Source organism: Rhinatrema bivittatum, chromosome 8 (assembly GCF_901001135.1).
Source record: "Rhinatrema bivittatum chromosome 8, aRhiBiv1.1, whole genome shotgun sequence".
In the NCBI taxonomy this organism is placed as follows: domain Eukaryota; kingdom Metazoa; phylum Chordata; class Amphibia; order Gymnophiona; family Rhinatrematidae; genus Rhinatrema; species Rhinatrema bivittatum.
In genome coordinates, this window is record NC_042622.1 from 261,281,101 (window position 1) to 261,295,248 (window position 14,148).

The following is a 14,148-nucleotide window of genomic DNA, read 5'->3' on the forward strand; positions in this document are numbered from 1 at the left end:
CCTTAAATAAATAAATAAATAAATAAATAAATATATATTTATTTTGTTCTCTTGTATTTATAGAGGACTCCTTATTTACATTGTACACTTGTATATAATTATCCTCCTCTATCTCTTTTATTTCTTATAGTCCCAGTTCATGAACCCTTGTTAATTGTAACTGCTTCTCTTCTCCATGTTTATTTATGTTTTTGGTTATATTTTTGCACCCCTGTTTTCTGTAAACCGACATGATGAGAACGAGTTCTTGAATGCCGGTATAAAAAAACCTTAAATAAATAAAATAAAATAAAATAAATAAAATAAATAATCAAGTTGATTTAGGGAATGGCTTCTGCTATTACTGGCATCAGTAGCATGGGATCTTCTTAGTGTTTGGATACTTGCCAGGTACTTGTGGCCTGGTTTTGGCCTCTGTTGGAAACAGGATGCTTGGCTTGATGGACCCTTGGTCTGACCCAGTGTGGCAATTTCTTATGTTCTTATAAAACTTGGCATTTTTACCTTTTTTTCGTTTTCTTTTTCTTCCATGGGCAAGAGAAAGGGCAAGGCTCGAGTGTACCCAGATATGTCGGCTACCTCAGTGCCGAAGGGCCTGATGGATATACACCTTTTCCGGAGCCGGGACCCTCAGTTTTGCTCGGTAAGCAGTCGCTGGATAGTTTGCCAGGCGATGGTTCGTCAGCTGCAGTCCCTGATTTGGAGCTTTCATTTACTCTGGAACAGCACAGTGGGCCTCCCTAACCTGGGGTCTCTGTAGCCAGTATCAATGGAAATAGAGGTGTTCTGTTGCGAGCTGATGACATCGCAAAGCCAGCTGGGTCAGCACTTGGAGACGCCTGGACTGTGGAGCATTATTCTGAGGAATCTCCTCACTGTGCAGAGGCAGCGGGGTTGCCTGTCGATTTTTTCCTCTTCTATGCAGAGGTACTTTCTTAATCTTTAATTAAACCCCAGAATATTACTTTAGACCTAATTTGGGAAGCCATTATGAATCGTTCTCTTCAAGTGGCACAATTTACATCGCATCATCAGGAGTTATCCCTTATAGTTCAAGATTCACAATCTCGTATAGCTGGAATTTTACCAAGAATGGAACAACTGGAAACTAAAGAGACTGCATTACAAAATTTGGTGGGAGTTATTTCTTCTGGTCGTTTGTTTTTGTAAAATAAAGTGGAGAATCTTGAAAATGTTATCCGTCGTGGAAACATCAGGATAATAAACTTTCCCAAGAAAAAAATGTTATCCCCCTTGGAAAGATGCTGCACAGATACTTTATGGAAAATGTGAAAATCTCAGAAAATTTGCTCCCTCCAGTTTCGAAGGCTTATTATTTGCCTATAAACCGTAAGGCTTCACAAGAGAAAGAGGATTCTACACCCCCATTAGAATTATCACATCTTTCTTCACTTCTTGAAAAATCTTCAGTAGAAGGAATTGAGTCTTCTACTCTAATTGAGTCAGATCGTGATTTCATTTTGAAATTGTTCTTTCATAATAGGGATGTTTTATTTCTAGGACGTAACTCAATTAAAGAGAAAGCGTTTTCTTCTGATGCATCCAGCTGTCACTAGTTTGGGGGCTATGTTTTGGCTTTATTTTCCCCTGCAAGTGTGTAATTAAATTTAAGGGAGTTAAATTTATTTATTTATTTATTTATCAAGTTTTATATACCGTCATTCGGTTTCGCCATCATAACGGTTTACAAAATTCAAAGGTTACAAGGTTAAGGAGGATAAAAAGGGTTTCAAAAAAAGGTTCAAAATCTTTGAGCCCTCCCAGTTGACTTCATTTCTCAATGATAGACTCTCACAGGGACCTGCTCCCTCTATTATGGGTTTGAGGGTTCCTTCCCTACCATTCGGTGGGGAAGTCTCTCAGAGTCATCAGGTCTCTGCACACCGCATGTTGCACCTGTTGGGACACATGGCGGCCACCATTCATGTCACTCACTCCCTTCACTTGTCTGCACATGTGCAGAGTGCAGTGGACTCTGCGGTCCCAGTGGCGCCAGGCCACCCAGGACCTTTCGGGTGCACATCAGGGCCTCCCCACCACTTCGGGACTCCCTATCATGGTGGGGGACCCTATCCAACTTGGAAGTAGGTGTGCCTTTTCAGGCTTCCCTGATCAGGTTGTGCTTACGACGGATGTCTCCCGCATGTGGGAGATCTCTGCACTTAGGGTCAATGATCAGCGCAGGAAGCAAACTGTCAAATCAACTTCCTGGAGCTCTGTTAGGAATTGTGGACCCTTGGCCCGAGGTGAGGTTGTTCCTACCTGAAGGGTTGGGTCCCACAGGTCCCCACCGTCGGGAGGCAAGGCTGGCCGGGAACAGAGGCAAGATGGAACTTCACCTATGCCAACCATCGTTCCCCCCAGGTTGAGCCCTTGGGTGCCAGGGCTAGTAGGACTTAGGAGCACCCCTGTGTGGCTGGTCCCGGAGAGGGTAGGCGAGTGAATGCAGAGAGTGTCAGAGAGGTTAGGCACAGTTTGAGACAGGAGCACTATCAGAGGGAGGAGGAGAAAGAGTCTCAGGGAGTAAGGCCACTGCAGCACTGTGACACCACGTGGGAGTGGCCTCGAGGAGAGGAGGTGCAGATGCAGAGACACGAACTGTAATACGCTGGATAAGGGCTAGAGCCGGGAACCTGCTGTAGCTGGTGCCTGGAGAGTAGCAGCGCAGGGGTCCTGCCTGGGACACAGCAAGCCTGTGACAAGATCTTCTGTAGTAGCAGCGTAGAGGGCTGCTCCGAGGCTCAGTCTGAAGGTGTACTGCTCTGAGCCAACTCCTGGAGAGAGAAGGCACTGTAAGAAAAAGTCCTCAAGGAGAAGTACTGTGGGGAATCCCAGGAGCAGCGGGCACTGCCGTTGGAACTCACAAGTAGACTGGTGCTGAGCCTGGCCCCGAGGAGCGGGAAGCACTGAGAAAGAGTCCAGTTAGATTGCGCTGAGAGAGGAACCCAGAAGGAGAAGTGTAGATATGCAACGGCAGGAACAATTGGTTCATGGAAAAAGTATGGCACCAAAAGGAACCATGGAACTTGTTGCCAAGTCGGTTAGTGGAGGCTACAGGTGAGGCTTAAATATCCCGGTTCAATGATGTCATCGGGCGGGGACGCACCCGGAGGTCCCGCCATGGTCCCTTTAAAAGCAGAGCAGGTAGCGAGAGGCCCAGGTTGGCGGCTGGTTGGCGGCGTCCCAGCTGCCATGTGGAGTGCAGAGAGCCAGGAGAATCGCGGCAGTGGTGGAGATGGAGAGCCTGGCAAGACATGAGGTGAGTTGGGTCTGCCACGGCCGGTGGTCATAACAAGCTCTGGGCAATCCGATACGTGCTTTGGGCGTTTCGGGATCGCCTGGCAAACAAGGTGGTCCTCATCCAGACTGACAACCAGGTGGCAATGTGGTACCTCAACAAGCAAGGAGGCACCAGCTCATTTCTCCTTTGTCAGGAGGTGGTCCAGATCTGGTCGTGGGCTCTGTCCCAAGGTATACTTCGCTGGGGCAGCAGAATGTGATGGCAGATGACTTGAGTCATTCCTTCTGCCCGCACAAGTGGTCCCTGAAGCAGGAGATTGCAGATCTGATCTTCCGTCTCTGGGGAACTTGAACATAGATCTCTTTGCTTCTCCCCACAAAAGAAAGGTAATGCAATTTTGCTCCCTGTCCATGGAGAAGGGCAAGGTGTCATTGGACGCCTTTGCCCTCCATTGGGGCACAGGCCTGCTGTATGCCTACACTCCGCTTCCGCTAGTGTCAAGGACTCTCATGAAGCTCCAACAGGATTGGGGGAGCATGATTCTCATTGCGCCTTATTGGCCGAGACAGATCTGGTTTCCATTCCTGCAGGATTTCTCTCTGGGGAAGCCGATCAGTCTGGGAACCTCTCCAGACCTCACCACGCAGGATCAGGGCAGACTGTACCATCCCAACCTTTCTCTCTCATGGCTTGGATGTTGAGAGGTTGACCTTACAGCCCCTGGTCCTCTCGGAGGGTCTGTCCTGGGTCCTGGTGGAGTCCAGGAAGCTTTCCACTAGGAAGTCTTATAGTCTGAAGTGGAGAAGATTTTCTGTTTGATGTGAGAGCCACGGCTTGGATCCGTTCTCTTGCTCCATACCTAAACTCTTGGATTACCTGCTGCATGTATTAAGAACATAAGAACATGCCATACTGGGTCAGACCAAGGGTCCATCAAGCCCAGCATCCTGTTTCCAACAGTGGCCAATCCAGGCCATAAGAACCTGGCAAGTACCCAAAAAACTAAGTCTATTCCATGTAACCATTGCTAATGGCAGTGGCTATTCTCTAAGTGAACTTAATAGCAGGTAATGGACTTCTCCTCCAAGAACCTATCCAATCCTTTTTTAAACACAGCTATACTAACTGCACTAACCACATTCTCTAGCAACAAATTCCAGAGTTTAATTGTGCGTTGAGTAAAAAAGAACTTTCTCCGATTAGTTTTAAATGTGCCCCATGCTAACTTCATGGAGTGCCCTCTAGTCTTTCTACTATCCGAAAGAGTAAATAACCGATTCACATCTACCCGTTCTAGACCTCTCATGATTTTAAACACCTCTATCATATCCCCCCTCAGTCGTCTCTTCTCCAAGCTGAAAAGTCCTAACCTCTTTAGTCTTTCCTCATAGAGGAGTTGTTCCATTCCCCTTATCATTTTGGTAGCCCTTCTCTGTACCTTCTCCATTGCAATTATATCTTTTTTGAGATGCGGCGACCAGAATTGTACACAGTATTCAAGGTGCGGTCTCACCATGGAGCGATACAGAGGCATTATGACATTTTCCGTTTTATTCATCATTCCTTTTCTAATAATTCCCAACATTCTGTTTGCTTTTTTGACTGCCGCAGCACACTGCACCGACGATTTCAATGTGTTATCCACTATGACACCTAGATCTCTTTCTTGGGTTGTAGCACCTAATATGGAACCCAACATTGTGTAATTATAGCATGGGTTATTTTTCCCTATATGCATCACCTTGCACTTATCCACATTAAATTTCATCTGCCATTTGGATGCCCAATTTTCCAGTCTCACAAGGTCTTCCTGCAATTTATCACAATCTGCTTGTGATTTAACTACTCTGAACAATTTTGTGTCATCTGCAAATTTGATTATCTCACTCGTCGTATTTCTTTCCAGATCATTTATAAATATATTGAACAGTAAGGGTCCCAATACAGATCCCTGAGGCACTCCACTGCCCACTCCCTTCCACTGAGAAAATTGTCCATTTAAGCCTACTCTCTGTTTCCTGTCTTTTAGCCAGTTTGCAATCCACGAAAGGACATCGCCACCTATCCCATGACTTTTTACTTTTCCTAGAAGCCTCTCATGAGGAACTTTGTCAAACGCCTTCTGAAAATCCAAGTATACTATATCTACCGGTTCACCTTTATCCACATGTTTATTAACTCCTTCAAAAAAGTGAAGCAGATTTGTGAGGCAAGACTTGCCCTGGGTAAAGCCATGCTGACTTTGTTCCATTAAACCATGTCTTTCTATATGTTCTGTGATTTTGATGTTTAGAATACTCTGAGAAAGGATCCATCATTGGGTACATGATTCCAAATTTGCCGGTCACCCAAGAAGAGCACAAACCGTGGCACTGCTCCAGCGGTTCTTCTGGTGGCCTACCTTGGTCTCTGACACGAAGGCATATGTCGAATCCTGTAATGTTTGTGCACAGCAGAAACCCCCGGTCAGGTGACCGTGGGGTCTTCTTCAACTACTTCCAGCACCCGAAGAACCGTGGACTCACCTGTCTACGGATTTCATCGTGGATCTGCCACCTTCTAAGGGTCACACCGTAATATGGGTCACCATAGACCGCTTTTCTAAAATGGCCCATTTTGTACCTCTACCGGGCCTACCCTCCACTCCAGAGCTAGCTCGATTATTTTTCCATCATATTTTCAGATTGCATGGTTCACCCATGGATATCGTTTCAGACTGAGGTCCTCAATTCGTTGCCAGGTATTGGCGCTCTCTCTGCCGAAAATTCGGTATCAACATCAGCTTTACAACCGCCTATCATCCCCAGGCTAACAGGCAAGCCAAAAGGATGAACCGCTCTTTGAAGACGTTCCTGCGCACCTACATCAATGACCAACAAGATAACTACTCGAACATCTTATCCTGGGCAGAGTTTTCTCACAACTCCCACATCGCCACAGATTCTGAAATGTCTCCATTTTCAATCCTCTATGGGAAACAACCACGACCACCTTTACCCATGCGGCACAGGCCACTGAGGACATTCTTAAGACGCTATGGGAACAGACACACCTTCACCTACGTGAGGCCACTTCCCGGGCCAAGAGAACTACTGACAGTCAACAGCACTTGGCTCCTGAGTTCTTCCTGGTCAGAAAGTCTGGTTGAGTGCCAGATACATTCAACTTTGTATTCCTTCACAGAGATTTGCACCCAAAGGCTCAATCCGAGGGGAACGAGGGCTTGTATAGGTGAAGCTCCAATGGCCTCTAGCTTCAGCCCACTCCACCCGACGGTAGGGACCCATAGGCCCCTGCCTAGGGGTTGCATCAACCCTACCTCAGCCCAAGGGTCCACCTCCGACGCAACAGGAACACTGTTTTAATGCATTTACTTCCAGGCCATACGGCAACCAAAGATTTTGGAAGGGATGTAGATATTTATCGCTTGTGTGTATGGTCTAAGTCATACACACAAGCTGAATGTGTGTCTGTCTCGCTCTCTCTTGTGCATTGTCTGAGGCTGAATGTGCATGTGTGTCTATATTTTGCATGGTCACGGTCTGACGCCAAATGTGTGTGTGTGTTTGATGTACATGGACTGAAGTTAAATGGATATGTGTATGTACATATGTCTTTTTCTCTTTTTTTGTGTGCATAGTTTGAAAATCAATATATATATGTGTCTATGTCTATCTCATATGCCAGGTCTGAGGCTGCAAACATGTGTATGTGTTGTGTATGTCTCTCTCTATAGATAGTATAGTCTGAGGCCAAATGTGTGTGTCTTGTATACATGGTCTCAGGCTGAATGAGTATCTCTCTCTTGTGGTCATGGTCTGAGCCTGAATCTGTATGTGTATCTCTCTTTTGCACTAGGGGCTGAGCCCGCTGAGGCCAAATGTATGCATGTGTGTGTCATGTATGCATGATCTGAGGCTGAATGTGAGTATATCTCTCTCATGTGCATGGTCTGAGGTCATATGTGCAAGGCCAGATGAGTGTGTGACTCTCTGTTTTTGTCCCTCGTGTGCATGATCTGAGGCTGAACATATAGATATATGTTTTGAGTGTGTGTATGTCTTGTATTCAATGGGTTGAGGCTGAATGTACCTATGTATGCTTATATCTCTCATTTTTGTATATTGCCTGAGGCTGTGTGTGTGGCATATCTTGTGGATGGTCCCAGACTCGGTGAATGTATGTGCATGCCTTTCTCTTGCATGCGTGATCCGAGGCCAAATGTGTATGTCTCATTCGCTTGGCCTGAAGATCAGTGTGGGTGCGTCTCTCTTGTATGCATGCTTGAGGATAAATGTGTGTGTAACAGAGCCTGGGGGGGGGGGGGGGGCACAAGACATTCCGCACAACGAAGACTTCCCGAGCCTGCGCAGCAAAATCACGATCTATGCCTGGTTTTCCGACAAACTGCCACAGCTGCAGGGAGCCACCTACCAGCTGACCGCAAGCAGCAGGGACTACGATTCCCATCGTGCACTGGGATGCGAGGTCCAAAAAAAAAAAAAAAAAAGCTGACGTATAGTGGCTCTGCTCACTGAACTCTTTTTTCTCTCTCCCAGCGGCGGTGAGTTTGCTGGGGAGAGGATTCTTGCTCCGCCCTCTCCCTCGCTTACAGGGCAGAGCCCACCTGTGCCAGTGACATGTGCGGGGTCAGAGGTGAAGCCTCAGCCAATCGAGGAGCCGGCGAGTTCTTGCTCCCGCGCCGGAGGCTGCCTCGGACTCGTAGGGTAAGAGCGGCGTGGCCGGGCTGGAGACGCGATGGCTCCTGGTGCCGGGCGGGGTCGGGGCGAATGAAGTTCTCCTGCATCTGATCCCCCACTTCTCTGCCACCCACTCGGTGCGAGAATCTCACTTTATAAATCTCCGAAAAACCGTGGCAAGATGCAGCTAGCACGGATGCTGGGGACGCTCAGGGGAGACGGGGGAAAAAAAAAAGTGGGGCGAGGGTCAAGCAAAGACTATAAACAGGCAAATGTTACAGTTAAGCAAGAGGCTAGGGGACCGCCGGGCAGCAGTAGATTCAGATGTATTTATTTGATTTTTCTTAGATTCTGCTTGTCGGACCCTCCAAAGCAGATTACATTCAGGTTCTGTATCATCCCGGCCCCAGGGGGCATTTCTAGGCAGTTTCCATAGAAATATTCATAATCAAATAACATTCCAATGATAAAGACACTAAAACATAACTATTGACGTGACAATTTTACATGGATTTGCCAAATTTTATAGAAAACAATATGTAAAGTTACAGAGAGCACAGTATAGGTACATGGCTCAGATTTTGGTGTTGTCCCTGGTTGGGGTTTTTTCCTTTCTGGCCTGGTATCAGAATATTACATTTTTTACTGCTATAGCTGCTGTTGCTCCTCTTTCTGCCAGGATTATAAAGTGTTTTTCTTGCTCATTTTTCTGTGGGAAGTCTTTGATTTTCTGTGTTAGCCTTGGTAAATGATTATCTCTTATCTTTGTTTCCTTTGCTTCCTACTAGACCAGTCTAGACTAGCTGGAATATTCTCCTTCCATAGCTGTGAGACAGAGGCCACACTTTTTTTTTTTTTCCTTTGTGCCCTCCTGGGGTGGGGACTTCAGCAGTTGCCAGTCGTAGCAGTTGCGGACACCAGAGGTTTTTAGGCTGGGAAAAAGAGAGAACATAAGAAATTGCCATGCTGGGTCAGACCAAGGGTCAATCAAGCCCAGCATCCTGTTTCTAACAGAGGCCAAAACCAGGCCGCAAGAACCTGGCAATTACCCAAACACCAAGAAGATCCCATGCTACTGATGCAATTAATAGCAGTGGCTTAGGGATGTGAATCGTTTTTTGACGATTTAAAACAATCGTCAGATATATTTTAAATTGTCAAAAATCGTTAGAGCCGCGATACAATAACAATTCCCCCGATTTATCGTCAAAAATCATAAATCAGGGGAGGAGGGGAGGGCAGGAATATTTTAAATTACCTGGGGTCCAGTGGGGGGGTCCCGGCGTGATCTCCCACTCTCGGGCCACAGCTGCATTAAGAGAAATGGCGCCGGTGGCCCTTTGCCCTTACCATATGACAGGGCAAAGGTAGCGCCGGCGCCATTTTGGTTCCTGTGACCTGACGTCACGAGTGCAGGAGATCGCTCCCGGACCCCCGCTGGAGCTTGGGGGCACCTCCTGACCCCCACAAGACTTGCCAAAAGTCCAGCGAGGGTTCGGGAGCGACCTTCTGCACTTGGGCCGATTTGCCAATATTCAAAATGGTGCCGGCGCCATTTTGAATATTTGCCCTCGAGGGCAAAGGTAGCGCCGGCACCATTTTGAAGATTGGCAAATCGGCCCAAGTGCAGAAGGTCGCTCCCGAACCCCCGCTGGACTTTTGGCAAGTCTTGTGGGAGTCAGGAGGCCCCCCCAAGCTGGCCAAAAGTCCCTGGGGGTCCAGCGGGGGTCCAGGAGCGATCTCCTGCACTCGTGACGTCAGGTCACAGGAACCAAAATGGCGCCGGCGCTACCTTTGCCCTGTCATATGGTAAGGGCAAAGGGCCACCGGCGCCATTTCTCGTAACGCAGCCGTGGCCAAAGAGCGGGAGATCGTGCCGGCCCGCCCCCCCCCCCCCCCCCCCCCACTGGACTTCAGGTAATTTAAAACATTTTGGGGGGGTTCAGGAGGGTGGAGGATTTATTTTAAAGGGTCGGGGTGGGTTTTAGGTTTGTTTTGGTGTGCCGGTTTTCCCGCCCTCCCCCGATAAAACGATTTTTTAACCTAAAAAACTAAGACGATCAGATTTCCCCCCCCCCCCCAGCCAAAATCGATCGTTAAGACGATCGATAACACGATTCACATCCCTAGTGGCTATTCCCTAACAGGCTGATACAGTACAGTGGGAGAGCGTTTCTTTCTGTATCGGCCTGTAAGTAAACTTGATTAATAGCCGTTAATGGACTTCTCCTCCAAGAACTTATCCAAACCTTTTTTAAACCCAGCTACACTAACTGCACTAACCACATCCTCTGGCAACAAATTCCAGAGCTTTATTGTGCGTTGAGTGAAAAAGAATTTTCTCCGATTAGTCTTAAATGTGCTACTTGCTAACTTCATGGAATGCCCCCTAGTCCTTCTATTATTCGAAAGTGAAAATAACCGAGTCACCTCTACTCGTTTAAGACCTCTCATGATCTTAAAGACCTCTATCATATCCCCCCTCAGCCGTCTCTTCTCCAAGCTGAACAGCCCTAACCTCTTCAGCCTTTCCTCATAGGGGAGTTGTTCCATTCCCTTTATCATTTTGGTCGCCCTTCTCTGTACCTTCTCCATCGCAACTATATCTTTTTTGAGATGCAGCGACCAGAATTGTACATAGTATTCAAGGTGTGGTCTCACCAGAAGAACCCAGATCTCCCAGAGCCTAAGTTTGGCCTCTGCCTTGTCGAGCAACACTTGCTCCTGGGACAACAGCTCCCAGGGGCTGATTTTTCCCCAGAGGAGTTTGCTTTCCAGAGATTCCGGGTGGTAGGCACCCCAGGGGGCAGTCCACTTCCCTTGGGGACTGATGATCTACATTAGTGGAAGGCTTCCTAGATGTGGACACCTGGGGAAAGTTTGAGACCTTTTACTCTCTTCTGCCTGCTCCTTTCCTGATGAATTTGCTTTTTTCGGGGGGGGAGGAGGAGAGAAAAAAAGAGAGGCTCAGTAGTGGATGGGGGGGAAAAAAGCAGGGGACTCCAATGGTCCCCTAATGGTGAGTAATTTAGTGCGTAGTTGGGGGGAGGAAGTAGGATGCTGTAGTTTGGCTGTGGGTGATTGTGCCAGGGCAGTACTAGTTCCTGGGGCAAGGCTAGAGCCTTCGTACTTAATTAAGGAAGAAAATAGTGAAAGAACAATGATGCAGGGCTTCAGTTGCGCTATCTTTGGCACCAAACGGTTCCTTTTGCCCGGCTTGCAACCAAGACCCAGAGCTGACTTCACCACACGATGCAGGAACCTCCCCCTCTCCTAGAGAGCATGGGGGAGGGCTACCAGTATAGGCTCAGAGGGGATGAAGCAGGAGCAGAGCAGCTCCTGAAAAGCCCCCCAACTGTGGGGTAAGAGTATTCAAAGGCCCCCCCCCCCCCCCCCCCCCCCGTCTTGGTGTGGGAGAACAGAAATGAGGCTTGGCCCTACCAGGAGCTCGGGGGTTTTCACCTGCGTTGGTGCTAGTCATGAATCAGGCCTTCCAGGCCATGAAGGACCAGGGTGCAGAGGGTCCCTCCTGAGCCATGGGACCTAGGGATCCTGGGGGCCGGTTTTTCGATCTGCTAGCCTGGTTTTGTAGGTAATTCTGTAGTGTCCAGAAGGGTAACCGGACACTGTAAAACCCAGTCAGTAAGGCCTGGGACCAATCAGCAGAGGGTGTGTGCCTGAAGACAGAGAGGCCTGCCTGCCGCAGAGAGACTGAAATACAGGGAGCGAGGTAGAAACAGTAATAGGCTTCAGTGCCAAAGAGCAGCCCCAGCAAACAGCAGGAGCCCGGGGCCTAGAGTCTCCCATCCCATGTCAGAGTCACTACAAACCCGGTGAGGTTGGCTGATGGACAATAAGCCCTGTGTTTCCCCTGGGCTGGTCCACAGGTTCAGCAAGGTGGGGATCAGATTTTCTTCACTGTTCAGAATGTTTAGCGCCAGTAAACAAAAAAAAAATCACCACAATTGCGGACTCTGGGACGTGGTCTTTTCAGCACATGGAGCCACCTCCTTCCCATGACCCTGTAGCTTTTGGGTGGGCTGCTAATCAGCCCCCAGGTCTCTGCTCACTGCAGCCGGGGACAGCATGGAGGTACCCCAGAGTGTGCAATCCGCTGCTGCTGCAGGCGGGGACCCCAGGGAGCACCAGTGAATAACACAAGTTCCCTCTTCCCGCCCTGCTAGATAATTCTCCTTTGCTGATTTGCCTCACACCATGGCCTGTCTGTGTGAGAGACGTTTTCAAGGGGGCACGCGTTGCTGAAGATCTGTGAGGTAAAAGGGAGCTTCCCGAGTCACCAGCACAAGCATTTGTGTGTGTGTGTGTCAGTGACAGTATGTGTGTGTGTCCAGATTATATGTGAAGGAGAGCATGTATGCGTGTGCCAAAGCATATGAGTGCAAGCATGTGTGTCAGTTAATGCAGATGTGAGCGTGTGTGTCAGTGACAGCTTGTGTGTTTCAGTGAGTGTATATGTGAGTGAGCATGTTGTGTGCATGTGAAAGTGAGAATGTATATGAGAGGGAGAGGGGTGTGTGAGCATGTGACAGCATATGTGAGAGAGGGAGCATGTGAAAGTGTGAGAGAATGAACGTGTGTATAACAAAGGAGAGAGTTTTTATGCGGTCCCCTCGCCTTCTTGTCCTGTCCTGTCCTGTAATAATCTACAATTGCAGGGAGACTAGAAATTTAAAATTCTCAGGTATAGAAAAAGTGAGATTTTTTTTTAAATCTTTAATTCTAATTATTGGATATTATTCGATGACTGCTGTTTTGAAATATTATTGGTGTTTGTGAAATTTATAAACATTTTATATGACTGTTTAATGTTCTACTCATCAGCTGTTTTGAAATTTGTATTCTTTTAACTATTATGATTGTTTTATTTATTTATTTAATATATATTTCTATACCGGACTTCACGAATAGAATTCACATCAGGCCGGTTTACATGGAACTTAGGGGAAAAAAAACCCAAGAGTAACCAAAAAACAAGAAGGCTGAATCAAGCAAAGTTACATAAAACAAGGGCATAGAACTTGGGGGCTAAAGTAGCCAGGAAGAAAGGTAGAGCGGAAATTAGCAACAAATAAATAATATATAACTGGTTATGAGATAAGAAATTATCTCATTCCTTAAGCTGAGTCCGAAGTGTCATTTTGACTAGGGGAAGGCTTGGAGGAAAAGCCACGTCTTCAGTTGTCTTCGAAAGGTATGAAGGCAAGGTTCCAGTCTTAGGTCGGTCGGAAGTCTGTTCCAGAGGACTGGGCCTGCTGTGGAGAAGGAACGTTCTTTGGTGGTTTTTAGACGGGTGTATTTTGAAGGTGGGACTTGAAGGGTCCCTTTATAGGCTTCTCTGATGGGTCTTTCGGACGAGCGGTGTTTGAGAGGGTTCTGAAGGTCTAGTGTGAGCTGTTGGTGAATAGATTTGTGGATTATCGTGAGAGCTTTATATAGAATTCTATATTTTATTGGCAGCCAATGCAGGTTTCGAAGGATGGGGGTAATGTGAGCACGGCGGTTGGTATTGGTTAGGATTCTAGCAGCTGCGTTCTGGAGCATTTGTATAGGTTTTGTGGCTGAAATGGGGAGTCCCAGGAGTAAGGCATTGCAGTAGTCTGTTTTTGAAAATAACGTGGATTGAAGGATGGTTCTAAAGTCCTGGAAGTGGAAAAGGGGTTTGATTCTTTTTAAAACTTGAAGCTTATAGAAACAGTCCTTGGTGATATTATTAATTGATTTCTTTAGATTCAGATGATTGTCTAGTATAATTCCTAAATCTCTAGTTTGAGAGATCTGTGGGTCCAGAGCCGTAATGTCGGTGTTGGTCGAGTGTTCGGGGGATATAAGAAGGATTTCCGTCTTGGATGCGTTAAGAACCAGGTTCAGGCTAGAGAGGAGGCTTTTTATGGACTTCAGGCAATTTTCCCAGTAGTCAAGCGTTTTTTGCAGCGAATCTTTTATGGGGATCAATATCTGCACATCATCTGCATAGAGGTAATGTGTTAGTTTTAGGTTTGTGAGCAGCTGGCAGAGGGGCAGTAAGTAGATATTGAAGAGGGTAGGGGATAGAGAGGAGCCTTGTGGAACGCCTAGTGTTGCTTTATAAGTAGGTGATTCTCTGTTGTTGACTCTAACCTTGTAGCTTCTATTTTTGAGGAAAGAGTTGAACCAGCTAAGGGCGAG

The 14,148-nt window shown here is 47.2% G+C and overlaps 1 protein-coding gene across 6 annotated transcripts in view; it reads left to right on the plus strand.

The window, feature by feature from the left end:
• The first annotated feature begins 7,802 nt into the window (after positions 1–7,802).
• Positions 7,803–14,148, plus strand: part of NUDT22 (nudix hydrolase 22) — a 32,399-nt gene continuing 26,053 nt past the window's right edge. For 2 of the 6 annotated variants that reach the window (XM_029614775.1, XM_029614774.1), the window contains exon 1: positions 7,803–7,989. The gene's annotated coding sequence lies outside the window, so the exon portion shown is untranslated. Of the gene's footprint in view, positions 8,100–14,148 lie in introns of all 6 variants that reach the window. The other 4 variants (XM_029614770.1, XM_029614773.1, XM_029614771.1 and 1 more) reach the window with 3 other exon arrangements.